General features: G+C 40.0%; 1 long non-coding RNA gene across 3 annotated transcripts in view; it reads right to left on the reverse strand.

The window, feature by feature from the left end:
• The window catches only part of LOC133051236 (uncharacterized), a 90,954-nt gene that overhangs the window by 54,711 nt on the left and 16,343 nt on the right, over window positions 1-19,900 (reverse strand). The window contains exon 4 of one of the 3 annotated variants that reach the window (XR_009691804.1): window positions 18,570-18,677. The exons of the other annotated variants lie outside the window; for them this stretch is intronic. This is a non-coding gene — a long non-coding RNA (uncharacterized LOC133051236). Of the gene's footprint in view, window positions 1-18,569; window positions 18,678-19,900 lie in introns of those variants that run through there. 3 annotated transcript variants of the gene reach the window in all.

Here is a 19,900-nt window from a genome sequence, read left to right on the forward strand (position 1 = left end):
TGTGTTCTATGGTGCTGAAGCAACTGAATATACAACCATGTGGAAACGTAGATAGACAAGACTTAAACTTTCTGTCATGTGAAGGGCTCTAGCAAAGCAGACTTATTTGTCCATTATGTGAACAGGAAGAAGAGAGAGCCAAGGAACCTCCTCTGATAATGTTTAGATCACTTGGGAACATAGTTGTTAACTATAGCATTATCACCAGGACAACATATAAAACTATCCTAACAAGCCTTAACAAGTAAGACAGGGTCACTGAAGGTTATGTTCACATGACATGGCAATAATTTCTAAAATCTCTAGCATCTACAAGAGCCCTTTGTTCAAATAATAATTCCAATGACAGATTTATTTTAGAGAGAACATGATGAACTGGTAGCAGTTACAAATAGATGTGCAAGACTTCACATAGAAAACAAGACTGGTGTCCTTGTGAGAGTTCACATGTAACACCTTACTTCATCAGATCCTTTGACCAAAAGATGAGCAAGAACGTCTCTCCCTTTGTAGCTACAGTAGAAAAGAAACATCTTTTTCATCTCTTTACTAGATTTTTTTTGTTGAATGATTAAGTTCTATATTTTCAAAGTCAATCTCTGAAATATCATAAATTAGCATTAAAAGAACACAGACCTGTTGGGGCTCAGGTTTAAAACGGGAAAATCGATTGTTAGGATTTGACTTGAAAATAGTGAAACAGGAGGAATTCATCTTCCACATTACAGAAGAACAAGAGTTAGACTGACATTTCACTTCTTATCAGAAACAAGGTACTAATGCACAATGAGGAAAAGCTACCAAGTTCTTTGCAACATGATTATAAGCTAGAATATTGTATCCAGACAAACACAATTAAGTGTGAAAGTAGAAGACACTTTCAGGCTGCAAGGATTTGGAATATTCATCTCTTAACATGCTCATTCTGGGGAAATTGAAAATATTTTGCAACAAAAGGAGAAGGAAAAAAAGAGGAATATCCGAGACCTAGGAAACAGCAAAATAAATCCAAAGAGCAGGAAAGGGAAGTTCCCATAGGATTTGCTGTCGAGCAAGATGAAAGAGCAACCAGGAGAGACAGGAGGAGAATGTGATGCCCAGGAGGAGGGCAGAAGGGGAAAAAAGAGAGGGGTGGAGGAGGGGAATGGTAATAAGTGACAGAATAACAATATAATGAAAGAATAAATGAAGCAGGGCAAAGGCTAACAGAGTTTTGCCAAGAGAACACACTGGTGATAGCAAACACCCTCTTCCAATGACACAAGAGAAGACTCTACACATGGACATCACCAGATGGTCAATACCGAAATCAGATTGATAATATTCTTTGCAGCCAAAGATGGAGAAGTTCTATACAGTCAGCAGAAACAAGACTGGGAGCTGACTGTGGCTCAGACCATAAACTGCTTATTGCCAAATTCAGACTTAAATGGAAGAAAGTAGGGAAAACCACTACACCATTCAGGTATGACCCAAATCAAATCCCTTATGATTATATAGCGGAAGTGACAAATAGATTCAAGGGATTAGATCTGATAAAGTGTCTGAAGAACTATGGACAGAGGTTCATGACATTGTACAGGAGGCAGGGATCAAGACCATACCCAAGGAAAAGAAATGCAAAAAGGTAAAATGGTTGTCTGAGGAGGCCTTACAAACAGCCGAAAAAAGAAGAGAAGCAAAAGGAAAGGAGAAAAGGAAAGATGTACCCAAGTGAATGCAGAGTTCCAAAGAATAGCAAGGAGAGATCAATGCAAAGAAATAGAGGAAGACAATAGAATGGGAAAGACTAGAGATCTCTTCAAGAAAATTAGAGATACCAAGGGAACATTTCATGCAAAGATGAGCACAATAAGAGGAACTATACAAAAAATATCTTCATGGCCCAGATAATCACAATGGTGTGATCACTCACCTACAGCCAGATATTCTAGAGTGTGAAGTCAAGGGGCCTTAGGAAGCATCACTATGAACAAAGCTATAGGAGGTGATGGAATTCCAGCTGAGCTATTTCAAATCCTAAAAGATGATGCTGTTAAAGTGCTGCACTCAATATGCCAGCAAATTTGGAAAACTCAGCAGTACCCACAGGACTGGAAAAGGTCAGTTTTCATTCCAATCCCAAAGAAAGGCAATGCTAAAGAATGCTCAAACTACCACACAATTGTACTCATCTCACAACCTAGTAAAGTAATGCTCAAAATTCTCCAAGCCAGGCTTCAACAGTACATGAACAGTAAACTTCCAGATGTTCAAGGTGGTTTTAGAAAAGGCAGAAGAACCAGAGATCAAATTGCCAACATCCGCTGGATCATTGAAAAAGCAAGAGAGTTCCAGAAAAACATTCTACTTCTGCTTTATTGACTACACCAGAGCCTTTGACTGTGTGGACCACAACAAACGGTGGAAAATTCTGAAAGAGATGGGAATACCAGACCACCTGACCTGCCTCTTGAGAAATCTGTATGCAGGTCAGGAAGCAACAGTTAAAACTGGACATGGAACAACAGACTGGTTCCAAATCGGGAAAGGAGTACGTCAAGGCTGTGTATTGTCACTCTGCTTATTTAACTTATGTGCAGAGTACATCATGAGAAACGCTGGGCTGGATGAAGCACAAGCTGGACTCAAGATTGCCAGGAGAAATAACAATAACCTTGGATATGCAGATGATACCACCCTTATGGCAGGAAACAAAGAACTAAAGAGCCTCTTGATGAAAGTGAAAGAGGAGAGTGAAAAAGTTGGCTTAAAACTCAACATTCAGAAAACTAAGATCACGGCATCCAGTCCCATTATTTCATGGCAAATAGACGGGGAAACAATGGAAACAGTGACAGACTTTATTTTTCTGGGCTCCAAAATCACCGCAGATGGTGACTGCAGCCGTGAAATTAAAAGACACTTTCTCCTTGGAAGAAAAGTTATGACCAACTAGACAGCATATTAAAAAGCCAAAACATTACTTTGCCAACAAAGGTCCATCTAGTCAAAGCTATGGTTTTTCCAGTAGTCATGTATGGATGTGAGAGTTGGACTATAAAGAAAGCTGAGTGCTGAAGAATTGATGCTTTTGAAATGTGATGTTGGAGAAGACTCTTGAGAGTCCCTTGGACTTCAAGGAGATCCAACCAGTCCATCCTAAAGGAAATCAGTCCTGAATGTTCATTGGAAGGACTGATGTTGAAGCTGAAAGTCCAATACTTTGGCCACCTGATGCAAAGAGCTGACTTATTTGAAAAGATCCTGATGGTGGAAAAGATTGAAGGCAGGAGGAGAAGGGGACGACAGAGGATGAGATGGGTGGTTGGCATCACTGACTCAATGCACATGAGTTTGAGTCAACTCCAGGAGTTGGTGATGCACAGGGAGGCCTGGCGTGCTGCAGTCCATGGGGTTGCAGAGTCGGACACAACTGAGCGACTGAACTGAACTGAAAGAACTGGGAAAGGCTGAAACTAGGCAAAGACCACAAAAGACAAAAGAAAAAAAAGTAGAAATACTGGCGTGGGCAGGAGGGAACCCACACAATTTAAAAAAGGAAATGAAAGCATGGTGTGGCACTGGGTTTCAAAGTAAAAAGAGAACTGCCCTTTGAGGATAAGCGTTTTAGTGTTGGGAGTATGGTGGCCTATCAGATTGAATGGATAAAGTTTGTGTAAATTATGGAAGGCCTTCTACTCTGGTCTTAGAGATTTGTGTCCATAGTCTGATAAGCACAGAGAGCCATGCTAGTTATTGAGGAAGAGAATGAAAAGCTAAAGGCAGCACTACCATGATGTTAGCCTGGCAGGAGGAGAGACAGAAAGCCAAAGGATAAGTCTGTTGCAATTTTCCAGGTATGAGGTGGAGGAATAAACAGACAGTAGAGAAGGAAAAGAGAACAACCAGAAAGACATTTCCAATGAGGGCTACAAAGCTGTGGCACCAGGAGTGGGTAAAGGACAGGGATGGTTCCAATGATTTCCGTTCTGTGAACTGGGCAAACGGTGATGGCTTTTGAAAGTATTGCTGTTTTACTATTACACTTATATTTCTCCTCCCTGTCTTTCTCTTTCTTCTATTTCTCTCTCCCAGTTGACATTAAGTGCATTGATTGTAGCAGCTAAAACCTGTGTTTGTTTCCTTGACAGCAGCACTGGGTCCTACGACAAGAGTTACTCAGATGGTGGTTGTGATCATGACTATAGGTGGGGGTGGTGGTGGTGTTAAGACGATGATGGTAACAACAGTTCAGTGCCTTTAAAGACAGTGGGGAAGAGGAGCGAGTTGGGGCATAAATGATGGTAGAATTAGAGCTTCCAAGAGATTATCAGCTTCCACTGGGAGTTGGGAAGAAGAACTTTTGAAAATATTGCTGTTACTTCTGTATGGAAATACCTTCATTTTCCCTTTCTTTAGTATCCTTTAGTTAATTCCATCCATACAGGTGTCCCCTGCTTTGCCAAAGTTTGTCCTATGCTACTTCATCTCTACAAAAGACCTACATTAGTACCTGTTTTCGCTAATTAAAAGAAATCTGAAAAAAGATTTTCACTTTTACAAAACAAGGCAAAAAAGCGAAAATACCGTTCAGCACGTGGTTTGCAGCAAGCCACAACAGAAGTAGCACACACAAGTAGAGTGGCACCACCAGCCTCCCTGCCAGGGAACTACATACACTCAGCAACTCAGCATCTGATACCTCAGTTTACTCTGTGCATCCTTTAGCAAGCTGTGTCCTAAGGCAATTGCTTCTTTGCTTTACGTCATTTCTGCATACAAAAGGTTTCATTTCTGCTTACAAAAGGTTTCACAGGAACGCTCTGCTTTCAGATAGAGGGGAAATCTGTATCTATGTAGAAATAAAACCAACCAGTATTGGAAGATCCGACTACAGTCAAACTTACTGCCAAATTCTTCTTTCAAATTGCTTTTTTGGCTGAAAACAGATTCTTTTTTTAGGAAGCAGAGCTATTTAAACAGGTTCTGCCCTGGGAGTATGGGCCTTTCACATCTTGTTTCTCAGTCTAGTTTCTGAAGATACAAAAATGTTATTTTCAAAGAAAGCACTAGGTGGCACTTGTGATGTATTCAATAGTTGCCTCAGATCCATTTTGGTAGAAAAGGTTTGGTAGGAAAAAAATGCAATAAATATTAAAATGGGAAAATCTTCATTATAATAATGAAGATCAGTATCTTATGATTATGTTTACTATGTTACTATGTATGAGCAATATCTTCATGCAGTGTTTGCATTTAGAATCTGGGCTTTGCCTCTTTTATAAAAACTGCAAGAGGGGAACCAGCATTTCTATAGTATGTGAAAACGCTACATCACTAATACCTAAGGGACTGATACTTGGTTTGCAAAAAGATTGACTACAGGTGTTCTTTCAAACAGCATTTCTCTATTGAATTTAAAATAGTTTAATTTGCAACAAAATGTTATAAAATTAAGTTTGCCAAGATCCATCTATCATGTAAAGAAAAATAAATTATCAATGATTTAAAATAAGGCGCTGCAGCTCAGCTCCGTGCTCTGCGGTGACCTAGACGGGTGGGATGGAGGGGGGCGGGAGAGAGGTCCAAGAGAGGATATATATACACACACACAGTTGATTCATTTCACTGTACAGCAGAAACCAATACAACATTATAAAGCAACTATACCCCAATAACATTTTTTTTAATTTAAAAAATTAAAACAATTTAAAAACAAAATAAGGCACTATAGCTTAAAGGGTTTTTTTGAGTATTATTAACCTATATAAATTAATTAATTAAAGTTGATATTTTAGGACTTTTTTTAACCATCTTTAAAGCGATAGCATAATGACTTTAAGCAAATTCATTGTCTTTTCTGGGATTTGGCAGCTCCTATTTGGCAAGTTGACTATTTCATGGTCCCATTTTACTATAAAGAGATTTCAAGTTCTTTTAACAGAAATGTGGGTTGAGCAGGTATTATTTCAAGTGAAAAATATTATTGCCAAATACCATAGCAACAACAGTAACTTGTAGACCCTCTCATGTTATTATTTCTTTTCTCTATTGTCTAGGCCTTCGTGGGAACCATTTTAAGGATTAGGCTGACTTGTGGCCCAATCTCACTTTTCTAAACTTATTTTTCCCTTGTCTCATTTTTGTTTCTTATTTTAAATGTACTTTTTTTTTTTTTGCTGTACCTTTGTAGGATAATTTAACACAATGCAATCCTTTTGGAACAAGATGGGTTATAAATAAATTAATAATAAAGCTAATATATACTGTCTTGTAATTTCACTAATTTGTAGGTTTGAGCCGAAACTGACATTTTGAAGGTAGTATCTCCTGTAGTAGTAAACTCAGCATGTCAGAATTCAGAGCTAAATATGAAAAACTGCACCAATGCTGAACAAACCTGAATCGCAGAGTAACAGCTGAGTTTCTTTAGTTGTAAATGATAAGAATGGATTTTGGCTAACATGCAAGCAGGGACTTCCACAGAGTACTAGCCAGGGACTCATGGGATGGGCTGGGGGCTAGAGGGCCAGACCTGGACACAAGACAGGAGTGGGGACAGGCTGCTGGGGTCTAGGCAGCAGCAACTTACAGATCTTGTCAAGGTGCTGCTGCTCCAATGTACGCTCACCCTTTACTTCCCATCCTTGTGTGTCCCTAAAAAGTGCTAGGAGTCCAGATTGTGGAATGTGTTCTGTCAATTCAGATTTCTAGTGCTACTATCATAGGAAATTTAGTAAAAACTCTATCTTGAAAGGTTGCCAAAATATAAAGAAAGATCCATTTGGAAAAATAAAAATCCTAGGAGTTCATTTGTGTTCCTTTGGGTCAAATGTGGTTCCTTGGTTATGCTGGGATGAGAAATTTTGATTTACACCTTTACCAAGATTGTTCACAAAGTGGAAGAAGCAATTTCCCAATAGAAATTGGGGTTTTCTAGGGAAGGGAGGTGATTGCTGGCCACTCAACTAACAACCTAAGTGCAGTAAATTACAGGAAGAGTAGATTATTAGTCTCTGTATCAAAGAGACCCCTGTAACAGGTTAGTGTCCTCCCCAAATTCGTGTTCATGGGGAACCTCAGAATGTGATCTTGGGAAGAAGGTAACAGAAGATATAATTAGTTAAAGATCAAGATTAGATTTTACTGTATTAGAGTGAACCCTAAATCCAATGAGAGTGTTCTTGTAAGAGACGGGGGGTACACAGAGAAGCACATGAGAAAAGGTGATGTGAAGATGAAAGGAGAGATTGGAGTGATGTACCTATGAGTCATAGAATGCCAAGGATTGCCAGCAACTACCAGACATGGAAAGAGGCATGGGATGAATTTTCCCTCAGAGCCTCCAGAAGGATTCAGTCCTGCCAACATTTCTGGCCTCCTGAATGGTGAGAGAATAAGGTTATATAAGCCATTCAGTCTGTGGTAATTTGTTATGATCTCTAGGAAACTAATACCGCCTCTAAGAACAATTTGTGCAAAACCTTAAATGGTAATACCATGAAAGGAGGTGCTTAGTAAATGCATGTTAATGAGAGTGAACACAAGTTCTTTTTTCCTATTTTAAAAGAAAATAAATCTATGAATGGTTTTATTTTTTCCATAAAGAGCTACTGAACACCTCATACACCAGGCATTGTTCTAGGGGCTGAAGATACAGCTATGAACAAATCAGGTAAGCTCCTTGAGCTGTATTTACAGGGGAAATGGCTAAACAAGAAAACAAGACAATTTTTGTCAAGATCAGGACAATCAAGACAGTGAAACTGGATGCTAAAGTGACATACTGGAAGTGAGGGGAAGTCAGTACAGATTGGGTGGTCAGGCAAGGAGGAGAGAGAGACCCAGATTATGAAAAGACAGACATTCGTGACCTGGAAGGGAAATATTCCAGGCAGATGGCTCAGTTGGTAGGGAATCTGCCTGCAATGCAAGAGACTACCTGCACTGCATGAGATGCGGGTTCAATTCCTGGGTCAGGAAGATTTCCCAAATGGCAACCCACTCCAGGATTCTTGCCTGGGAATTTGCATGAACAGAGGAGTCTGGTGGGCTACAGTCCACAGGGTCACAAAGAGTCGAACACGACTTAGTGACTAAACTACCACAGTCTGTTTGCCATGTGGGGAGATGACTGTGGGGCCAGAAGGAGCAGGCAGCACTTGGGAGACTGTAGCATTAGGCCAGATGAGAAGAGGTGAAGCTCAAATTAGGGTGGGAGAGGGGTGTAGAGACACTGACTAATCCTGGTTATGTGGGAGGCAGAGTCTGACAGTATCAGTTAAGTGCCTTCTCTTTGTTCAGCATTGCTTGGATTTCTATAAAAAGACACACCAAAAATATTATATTACCAAGACTCTAATATCCAGGAGTTTTGCATTCAATTGGACAGATATGTATTTATATATTTATAAAACAGATACAGACTCAAAATGCCTCATAGTGTGATAGAGGAAATAAGTGTAGGAAAAAAGGTTCCAATGTGGGTAAAGTTAACAAAGAAAACTTCAGGAATTTGAGATGGGCCTTCAAAGATACATAAGATTGAAGGAAAACATTCCAAATTGGAAAGGCCAGAAACAAAAGAGAAAAGTAGGGAATGAACACACACTTTTGGGGGTAGGTAAATAAATTAATCTGGTTGGATTAGAGGTTGTATACAGTGAATAATGCCAATTAAATAAGATCAGTAGAGTGATGAAAGATGACAGAACAGCTTTGAAATCCAGGATGAGTTTAGATTTAATCTTTCAAGGCAAGGGTCAGCAAACTTTCTGAAAGGATCAAATCATAAATGCTTTAAGTTTTGCAGGCCATAGGGTCTCTGCCACAACTACTCAATTCTCCATTGTGGTGTGAAAGCAGCCATATACAATACTTTTAAAATAAGTATGGCTTTGTTTCAATAAAATCTTATAAAAACAGGTGGTGGGACAGATTTTGTTGGATTAGGGCATCAGAACAATGACAGAGAAGTGGCGTCTTAACCATTTTTTAAATAGCCATGTAAGGGTTCTGGATATTTCTTAATTACTCAATATCTATTTCCCCATCCCTCCTTCCTCAGAATTTCCAGTCTCTCAGTCAGATGTCAACTTCTCTATCATGTTTGTCTAGACGCTGATTGAACTCCTAGCACTGAAAGAAGCTCTACTCTTTTCACTGAGAGAAATGGTTTCAGATTGATTTAAATTCGTCAGGTCAACCCTTCCTCTTTCTACAATGATTGGTTCATAAAAAGCCACACCTAAGCCACACAGTGCATGCCATTTCTCAGGCATACCTGTCAGTACAGGATGGGCATCTGGCTAATTCTGTCCAGTAGCACACACTGTATCCTTTACAGTAAAGAAGCTTTCTCGGTTCTCTGGAAGAGAAACCATAAGGGATACTCTTTCCCTTTCTGGGCAGAGTGGGATATAAATATGAAATTTTAATTTCTGGATTCATTTTGCCACTCTGAGAGAAGCCAGGTTTGGAATGATGCTGGTAAGACTGAAGGCAGAGCAGAGAAAGCTAAAGAATCCAGGTCTTCGATGGGAGGGGAGTTTGGGGGAGAATGGATCCATGTAGAGGTATGACTGAGTCCCTTCACTGATCACCTGAAACTATCACAATATTGTTTGTTAATTGGCTATATGCCAATACAAAATTGAAAGTTTAATTTTAAAAAAAAGAGTTCAGGTCTTTGAGGACATAGTGGAACTATTAAATTAAACCAACTCTGAAGCTTATCCTACCTTGGTCTTGTTAGTTCTATTAGCCAGTAAATCACATTCACTGAGTAAATATGTTTGCGTTTTCTGGTACTTGAGATTAAAAGTATTCCACTGTCATAGAAAATAATATGAAATGGGGAGATACTGAAAAGAGTTAGACCAAGTGAGAGACTGAGCCTCCAGAGATAAGGCACAAGGCATCAGTGAGAAGAGTCACTGAAAAGAGAGAATTGATATGTGAGGCTAATCTAGATCAATACAACCAGAATTCTTACACTGAATAAAAGAGGAAGGGGAAATATTTAAGGAATATAGGGAGTGAGAAGTTTGAGCCCACTCCCAAGGAAATAGATACAAAACATAAGAGAACTGGAAGGTTGAAGATGAAAGAGACATTTATTTGAAGACACAATTCAACAGATATTATCACTCTAGCAACAAAAGATGTAAAGTCAGAGGTAAAGCCAGAAGTATTCAAAACAAAGTACTTACCACAAAATGTACAACTAGTTTCCATAAAAATGTGCAAAACCATGAGTATGGTAAAAAGAAAAAATAGACACCTGTGAAAATAAGATAAACTAGTGAGGACTTTGGGGTTATTTTTTGGAATGGAAGAGGGGTCATTAAGAACCAAAAGGAAGTGGGTAGGATGACTGGATGACAGATTAGGAAAATCTTGTTAGAAAGGGTAGAACCGATCAAGCCATTCCAGTTATTAGGTTTTTCACAATTTTGTCCAAGGGATATTCTGTCAATAGAATATGAAGTCTACTGACATATAATTTCTGGGAGCCCCAGTAAAATAATAGGGCAAACAAGGGAAACAGATGAGAAACTGCTAGAAGAAAGAGGCCTAGCAAAGATTCACAAAGAATCACTGAGATTTTTCATACTTCTGAGATGAACAGGTAAAAAGAGATATCAGTTTCCAGTACAGCATGTAAGAAGCTTGGAAGTTGCCACTCCAACCTAACAATAAGTAAAGCAAAAATCAACAAATCTTCATCAACAAATGAAGTCACAGGGCAAAATGCTGCTCCCCAAATTGGAGAAACCAACAGGCAAATACAGAGAATCACAGCTTACTGGAGCAGCAACCTCTGTGGGAACCAGTGTTGAAGTAGGGAAACCTGAACTGTGATTTACAAATTGCTGGAGGCTCAGTATGGAGAATTCTGAAAACTCAAGAGGGATCTGGTCATTGAGGGCTTCCACACATTCATGAGTTTTACCTTCTGGATCTCCTCCAGGTTCTCACAGTGAATACTGAAGAAAAATCCCACCACAACCTGCTTCCCCACCATGCTTCTACTGGAACTATTCTGCAGGAACAATTTTGAAGTAAATCAGAACATTCAGTTCTTCTTAACAAGGTCTGCCTTCAGAAGAAACTGTTTAACCAGAGTGGAACCAGCTGGGGTTTTATCAGAGCCTAACTGGCCTGGGAAAGAGAAATAACCAGTTCAGGGTCTGACCTCCAGTGCCCCAACTCCACCGCCCACCCCCCTGCCCGCCCCCACAGTCATCCTGTTCCATTTCAGGGTATGGATGAGGGGACTGAGAAGGACATGTGAAGTTCACAATGCAGAGGCACAGGCTCACTAAAAGACTGAGACCTAATCTTAGGACTATAGAACACGTCCCTTCCTCCACCACTCCCCCACATTTTACTACTACATTACTAAAGGCCTATTTATAGCAGTTCCTTTTATCCAGTACATCATGCTTGGTTACTGAGATTCTCTCCGTCAAGTCCAACTCTTTGTGACCCCACAGACTGTAGCCTGCCAAGCTCTCTCTGTCCATGGAATTCTCTAGGCAAGAATACTGAAGTGGGTTGCCATTCCCTCCTCCAGGGGATCTTCCCAACACAGGGATCAAACCTGGGTCTCCCAAATTGTAGACAGATTCTTTACCATCTGAGTCACCAGGGAAGCCCTATATATAACAAGACATACAAAGAGTGAAAAATAGAAAAGAAAAAGGCATAAGAAAAAGAGCAAGCCTTAGAAACATGTCTGAGACATGGCATGGATGTTGGAATTATCAGACTTATAATTTAAACAACTATTATTAGTATGCTAAAGGTCTAATGAATAAAGTAGACAGCATGTAAGAACAGATGGGTAATATAAGCAAAGAGGTGGAAAGAACTGAAAAGAAATCCTAGAGATAAAAAACACCGAAAGATAAAAGAATAATGCCTTTGATGGACTTATTAGTAGACTAGACAACTGAAGAAAGAACCTCTGAGCTTGAGGATATCTTAACAGAAATCTTCAAAACTGAAAAATAAAGAGAAAAAACCTGAAGGAAAAAAACCCAGAATATCCAAGAATTGTGAGACAACTACAAAAGGTGTACCTATGCATAAGGGAATACCAAAAGGAGAACAACAACAACAGCAAACAAACAAAAAAGAAGAAATATTCAAAGCAATAATGACTAAGAATTTCCCTCAAATTAATGTGAGACACCAAACTACAGATCCAGGAAGCTCAGAGAACACCAAGCAGAATTAAAGCCTCCCAAAAAAACTACACCTAGGCATATCATTTTCAAAGTACAGAAAATTAAAAATATAGAAAAACTCCTGAACAAAGCTAGAGGGATGAGGTTGGGGGAATCTCATCTATAAAGGAGCAAAGATAAGAATTACATCTAAGTTATTCTCAGAAGCCATTTAAGTAAGAAAACATTTCACCATGGAGTAAAATGTTTAAAGTGCTGAGAGAAAAAAACCCTCACCAACTTAGAATTCCACATTCTGCAAAATTATCCTTCAAAGTACAGTTCAGTTTAGTTGAGTCGCTTGTTGTGTCCAACTCTTTGTGACCCCATGAACCGCAGCACGCCAGGCCTCCCTGTCCATCACCAACTCCCAGAGTCCACCCAAACCCATGTCCACTGAGTCGGTGATGCCATCCAACCATCTCATCCTCTGTCGTCCCCTTCTCCTTCTGCCCTAAATCTTTCCCAGCATCAGGGTCTTTTCCAGTGAGTCAACACTTCGCATGAGGTGGCCAAAGAATTGGAGTTTAAGCTTCAACATCAGTGCTTCCAATGAACACCCAGGACTGATCTCCTTTAGGATGGACTGGTTGGATCTCCTCGCAGTCCAAGGGACTCGCAATAGTCTTCTCCAACACCACAGTTCAAAAGCATCGATTCTTCAGTGCTCAGCTTTCTTTATAGTCCAACTATCACATCCATACATGACCACTGGAAAAACCATAGCCTTGACTAGACGGACCTTTATTGGTAAAGTAATGTCTCTGCTTTTTAATATGCTGTCTAGGTTGGTCATAACTTTCCTTCCAAGGAGGAAGCATCTTTTATTTTTTTTTTTCATTTATTTTTATTAGTTGGAGGCTAATTACTTTACAATATTGTAGTGGTTTTTGTCATACATTGACATGAATCAGCCATGGATTTACAAGTATTCCCCATCCAGATCCCCCCTCCCACCTCCCTCTCTACACGATTCCTCTGGGTCTTCCCAGTGCACCAGGCCCAAGCACTTGTCTCATGCATCCAGCCTGGGCTGGTGATCTGTTTCACCCTAGATAATATACATGTTCTAATGCTGTTCTCTCGAAACATCCCACCCTCGCCTTCTCCCACAGAGTCCAAAAGTCTGTTCTGTACATCTGTGCCTCTTTTTCTGTTTTGCATATAGGGTTATTGTTACCATCTTTCTAAATTCCATATATATGCGTTAGTATACTGTATTGGTCTTTATATTTCTGGCTCACTTCACTCTGTATAAGGGGCTCCAGTTTCATCCATCTCATTAGAACTGATTCAAATGAATTCTTTTTAATGGCTGAGTAATATTCCATGGTGTATATGTACCACAGCTTCCTTATCCATTCATCTGCTGATGGGCATCTAGGTTGCTTCCATGTCCTGGCTATTATAAACAGTGCTGCGATGAACATTGGGATGCACGTGTCTCTTTCAGATCTGGTTTCCTTGGTGATTATGCCCAAGAGTGGGATTGCTGGGTCATATGGCAGTTCTATTTCCAGTTTTTTAAGAAATCTCCACACTGTTCTCCATAGCGGCTGTACTAGTTTGCATTCCCACCAACAGTGTAAGAGGGTTCCCTTTTCTCCACACCCTCTCCAGCATTTATTGCTTGTAGACTTTTGGATAGCGGCCATCCTGACTGGCGTGTAATGGTACCTCATTGTGGTTTTGATTTGCATTTCTCTGCTAATGAGTGATGTTGAGCATCTTTTCATGTGTTTGTTAGCCATCTGTATGTCTTCTTTGGAGAAATGTCTGTTTAGTTCTTTGGCCCATTTTTTGATTGGGTCCTTTATTTTTCTGGAATTGAGCTGCAGGAGTTGCTTGTATATTTTTGAGTTTAATCCTTTGTCTGTTGCTTCGTTTGCTATCATTTTCTCCCAATCTGAGGGCTGTCTTTTCACCTTACTTATAGTTTCCTTTGCTGTGCAAAAGCTTTTAAGTTTCATTAGGTCCCATTTGTTTATTTTTGCTTTTATGTCCAATATTCTGGGAGGTGGGTCATAGAGGATCCTGCTGTGATTTATGTCAGAGAGTGTTTTGCCTATGTTCTCCTCTAGGAGTTTTAGTTTCTGGTCTTACATTTAGACCTTTAATCCATTTTGAGTTTATTTTTGTGTATGGTGTTAGAAAGTGTTCCAATTTCATTCTTTTACAAGTGGTTGACCAGTTTTCCCAGCACCACTTGATAAAGAGGTTGTCTTTTTTCCATTGTATATTCTTGCCTCCTTTGTCAAAGGTAAGGTGTCCATAGGTTCGTGGATTTATCTCTGGGCTTTCTATTCTGTTCCATTGATCTATATTTCTGTCTTTGTGCCAGTACCATACTGTCTTGATGACTGTGGCTTTGTAGTAGAGTCTGAAGTCAGGCAGGTTGATTCCTCCAGTTCCATTCTTCTTTCTCAAGATTACTTTGGCTATTCGAGGTTTTTTGTATTTCCATACAAATTGTGAAATTATTTGTTCTAGTTCTGTGAAAAATACCGTTGGTAGCTTGATAGGGATTGCAGTGTTTCTATAGATTGAGTAAGCGTCTTTTAATTTCATGGCTGCAATCACCATCTGCAGTGACTTTGGAGCCCAGAAAAATAAAGTCAGCCACTGTTTCCACTGTTTCCCCATCTATTTGCCATGAAGTGATGGGACCGGATACCATGATCTTAGTTTTCTGAATGTTGAGCTTTAAGTCAACTTTTTCGCTCTCCTCTTTCACTTTCATCAAAAGTGAAGCATAAAGACTTTCTCAAACAAAAATTAAGGGAATCTGTTGTCAGTAGACCTGCCTTGCAAGAGAGGTTTAAAGAGGTTCTTTTGAGAGAACAAAAATGATACATGTCAGAAACTCTTATCTATATTAAGGAAGAGCATTGGAGAAGGAATAAGTGAAGGAAAATTAAAATTTTTATTTTTGTATTCTTATAGATCTAACAGATAATAGCAACACAGTACTCAACTACATATAGCTATATATATGTGTGTGTGTGTTGTGTGTGTGTGTGTGTGTATGCTTATGTATAAGTAAAATGAATGACAGCAAGGATGTAAGGGACAGAAGAGAGAAATTAGGATTATTTTGTTATTATAGGGTACTTTCACTACTCATGAAGAAGTACATAGTGTTATCTGAAAGTGGATTTGGGTTAGTAAATCCAAATGTATCCATGTGTTGAAAAATTTAGGACAAACACTGGAAAAAATAAAACAAATATAACTAATATGCTGAGAGCAGATAAAAAGGAATAATACAAAATGGTCAATTAAAGCTATAAATGGTGGAAAAGAAGGGCAGCAAACAGAAAATACAATTGACCCTTGAACAACAGTGGGGGTTGATCTGCATGTAACTTGTAGGCCCTCAGCCTCTGTGGATTCAACAGACCATGTAATACTGTAGTATTTACTATTGAAAAATATCCACGTATAAGTGGACCCATGCAGTTGAAACCAGCATTGTCCAGGGTCAATTGTAGTAACAAAAGTGGTAGCTATTAATCCAACTATATCAATAATCACTTTGAATGTCAATAGCTTGAATGCATCAACTAAAAGACAGAGATTTTCAGGGTGGATCAAAAAACATGATCCAGGAGGGGAATGGCATCAGCAAAATGGCAGCATAGGAATTTCTACCACTGATTTCCTCCTGGAAATATCAATTTGAACAACTATCCACATATAAAAATACCTTCACAAAAGTCTGGGTGATGAATTACAGAGTCTGAGCGAAACACAGGAATAAGAAAAAAATGCATTGAGGAGAGTAGGAATGATAGATTCACATTATTCCTGTCACCCCTTCTCCAAGTCTAGACTGCCTGGGTCAAGACAGACAACCTCCCCAAGGGAGAAAGAGAGAGAAGTAGTGAGCAGGCAATTTCACTGTGGACCCCAGAGCCACCCTCCCCAGAACCCAGCCAAATCCTTCAGGCTTTAGGTGGTTTCTGTAGGCTCCCTTGAACATAGGCCCAGCTCACTCCAGGGTCTGCAGGTCCCAGTGGCACCAGGGGACTCTCATGGTTCCAGGTTCCCAGAGGAACTGCAAACCCAGGGCCCTAGACCACCTGGGTGCCAGCCAGCTCCAGAAGCCCCAGAGGGCTTCCACAGCCCAGGCTCCTGGCAGGATCCTGCTAATCCAGCCTCTTGGCACATGCCAGCACCAGCCACCTCCTATGGCCCTGGGTGACTCCGGTGGCCTCTGGCTTCCCAAGAGCTTCCACAAACCCTGGCTCCTGGCTGGGCCCAGCATCAGGCCAACTACCAAGGACCAGGCTTTTGATCCAACCCAGCACCAGGCCAGCTCCCATAATCCCAGGATCCCATGCCACCTCATGCCACAGTGGCCCCTGTGGGTGCAGACTCCAGATAGGCTGCTACAGACCCAGGCTCCTAGCCTTCTCCATCACTAGGCCAGCCCCTGAGGCCCTACCCTCAAGGCTGGTTCTGATGGGCTCATGCTTGCAGTCCATACCACACCAGTCTGGACCCACAGACACAACTTCCAGGCTGGGCCCTCAGGCCCCAGGTGACAGGATGACTCCTGCATCCCCAGGCTCCAGGCTTGTCCTAGTGCCAGGGTAGCGCTGTGGCCCCAGTCTTCAGGCCAGCTCCTGTGCAGTCAGGCTCCCAGTCTACCCTAGTACCAGATAGCCCCACACAGATTAAGATGATGGGCCTACCCCACTGGTCCTTGACACCTGGGTGGCTCCCGTGGACCCAAGATCCAGGTCTGCCCATAATGACCCAGGCGCAGGTTCATCAGTGCAGACCCAAGCATCAGGCCTGCCCAGTGAGCTACTGTGGACCCAGGCACCAAGCTGGCCCCTATTTATCCAAGGACCAAGCCTTCCTACGTGCTGATGCAGGCAGCAGACCTGCCTGCCCAACGAATCCAGTAGCAAGCCTGCCCATAGACACACCAGACAATCCACCTAGAATCTCTGGATAGGCTGACTGGTGAAAGATTTCTGCCTGGCAAAGACAGTTTGTAAAGACTGGAAGAGATGACTACTTCCTCAAATTTATAGGCACCAATACAAGGCCTGAGGGATCAATAATCAAAGAAACATGACTCCACCGAAGAAAGCTATTAAAAGTCCAATAACTGACCTTAAAGACATGGAGATCTATGAACTGACAAAGAATTCATAATAATCCTCTTAAAGAAATTTAGATCTTAATTATGTTGAATTGGTTCATAGTGCTTTTCAGGCCTACTATATTCTTTTACTTCTCTGTATATACATTCTAGTTATTTTTGTGAGTTTGATATTGAAACTCCAACTAAAAATCATAATATAGCTACTTTAAAAAATAATTGTAATATATAGTGGAACTACATGTAAACTTGTTCTATATTTTCCAAGTTTCCTGTAAATGTGTTATCATACTTTCATAATTTAAAAAATAAAAATATTGGAAATTTAGTGAACTAAAAAGATAGACAATTAAATGAAATTAGGAATATAATGCATGAAGAAAATGAGAAGTTAAACAAAGAAATAGAAGCCATAAAGAAAAACAGAAACGTAGGCATTGAAGAATACAGTGCTTGAAGAATTCAATAGTTTCAACTGAGCTGAAATAGACTCAGTCAATCAAAAGAAACAACTAGATAACTAAAGGACAAGTCATTTGAAATTATCTGGTCAGAGAAGCAAAAAGAAAAAAGAATGAAAAGAATGAAGACAGTCTATGTGAATCATGAGATACCATCAAAAGAAACAATCTACACATCACTGGAGTCCAGAAGGAAAAGAAAGGGAGAAAGGAGCAGAAAGTCTTTTTTTAAAGAAACAGTACTGAGAACTTCCCAAATCTGAGGATATGTTTGGATGTCCAAGTTCAGCGAAGCTAAGGCATGTGTGCTAAGTCACTTCAGTTATGTCTGACTCTGCAACGCTATGGACTGTAGACCACCAGGCTCCTCTGTCCATGGGATTCTCCAGGCAAGCATACTGGAGTGGGTTGCCATGCCCTTCTCCGGGGGATCCTGCCAACCCAGGGATCAAATCCATGTCTCTTTTATCGCCTGCATTGGCAGGTGGGTTCTTTACCATTAGAGCCACCTGGGAAGCCCAATGAAGCTAATAAATCCCAAAATTTCAACCCCAAATGATTTTATCCAAAATACAATATAACTATCTAAAACCAAAGATGAAGAGAGTATTTTAAAAGCAGCAAGAGGAAAAAGATTCTCACATATAAAGGGAACCAGCAGAAAGCCATGACCAAGATTTCTCAGCAGAAAACTTGCAGGCCAGAGGAGAGTAAGATAATATATTCAAGAGTACAAGAACTAACCTAAAAAAAATCTGCCAAGAATACTTTACCTAGCAAGGTTGTCTTTCAGGAACGGAGAGATGGACTTCCCAAACAAATAGAAGCTGAAGGAGTTAATCACCATTAGACCTGTACTATAAGATATGCTGAAGGGAGTTCAAGCTGAAATGAAAGAATGAAACATGAAAACATATGAAAATATAAAATATAATGGTAGAGGTAGGTATGGAACTAAAAGACCCTTAGTGGAAAGAGCCTACTATAGGAAACTAACAATTATAATACTGTATGCTTTGTCGCTCAGTCATGTCTGACTCTTTGCAACCCCATGAACTGTAGTCCACCAGGTTCCTCTCTTCATGGGATTTTCTAGGCAAGAATCCTGGAGTGGGTTGTCACTTCCTACTCCAGGGGAATCTTCCTGACCCAGGGATAGAACCTGCATCTCTCACATTGGCAGGCAGATTATTTACCACTGAGCCACCTAGAAAGCCCACAATTATAATATTAGCAAATAATTATTGGCCACTTACTAGTGCAAAGGTGCTGTTCAAAGGTATTAATTTAATTCTCACAGCAATTTGAAAAGCTAGTTACTATAATTACCCTGATTTTATGGACAAGAAAACCAAAGCATGGAAAAGTTAAGTCCCTTATCCAAAGCCACACAGCTTTCAGCTTTCAAGTGGCAGAACTAAGGGTCTGATCCAGACAGTCTGACTTTGGAGTCTCTGCATGTACCTGCCACTTCCAGAGTCCAGAGGGTCAGGGGGAGGGAGTGGGTGGGAGTTAGATTCAGGAAGACTAGAGAGCATAGCAAGTAGTAACGTATGGGTAATATATTTTCTAAACTTCAAAGAATTGAATTAATCTGTTTTTCAAAGAGGCAAAATTACAATTCTAAGCAATATTAGCAAGGAAGATGGTAGAGTGACAGGTGAACTGTGTTCAATAGTAAAGTGTTTAAAATTTCTATTCTTGTCCAGGAAGGGTCCAGAGATTAATTTCAGACTTTGGGTTTTTGGTGGTTTTTTGGTTGTTTGTTAAGCTTACTTAAATTCATATGTTAACAATTTAATGGTAACTACTTCAAAAATGAAGAAAATATTCATGAAAGTTAATTCCCATTAGAGAATTAAGTGAATGATGACAAACATATATAGAAAACTATAGTGCAGTTAAAAATAAAAAGGATTGAGTTGAAATGAAAAAATTATTTATTCTCAATATTTCAAGTTAAAAAAGGAAGTTATAAAATTCTGCATTTTAATAAATATATATCTGCTTTTGAGTGCATATATACATATGTATACATGTTTCTGCATATATTAACTAAGATTATTTCTGTTGGCATTACTGAATACTTTTTGTTTTCTAGTATATAC

The sequence above is a fragment of the Dama dama genome, chromosome 33 (assembly GCF_033118175.1).
Source record: "Dama dama isolate Ldn47 chromosome 33, ASM3311817v1, whole genome shotgun sequence".
Taxonomy (NCBI): Eukaryota; Metazoa; Chordata; class Mammalia; order Artiodactyla; family Cervidae; genus Dama; species Dama dama.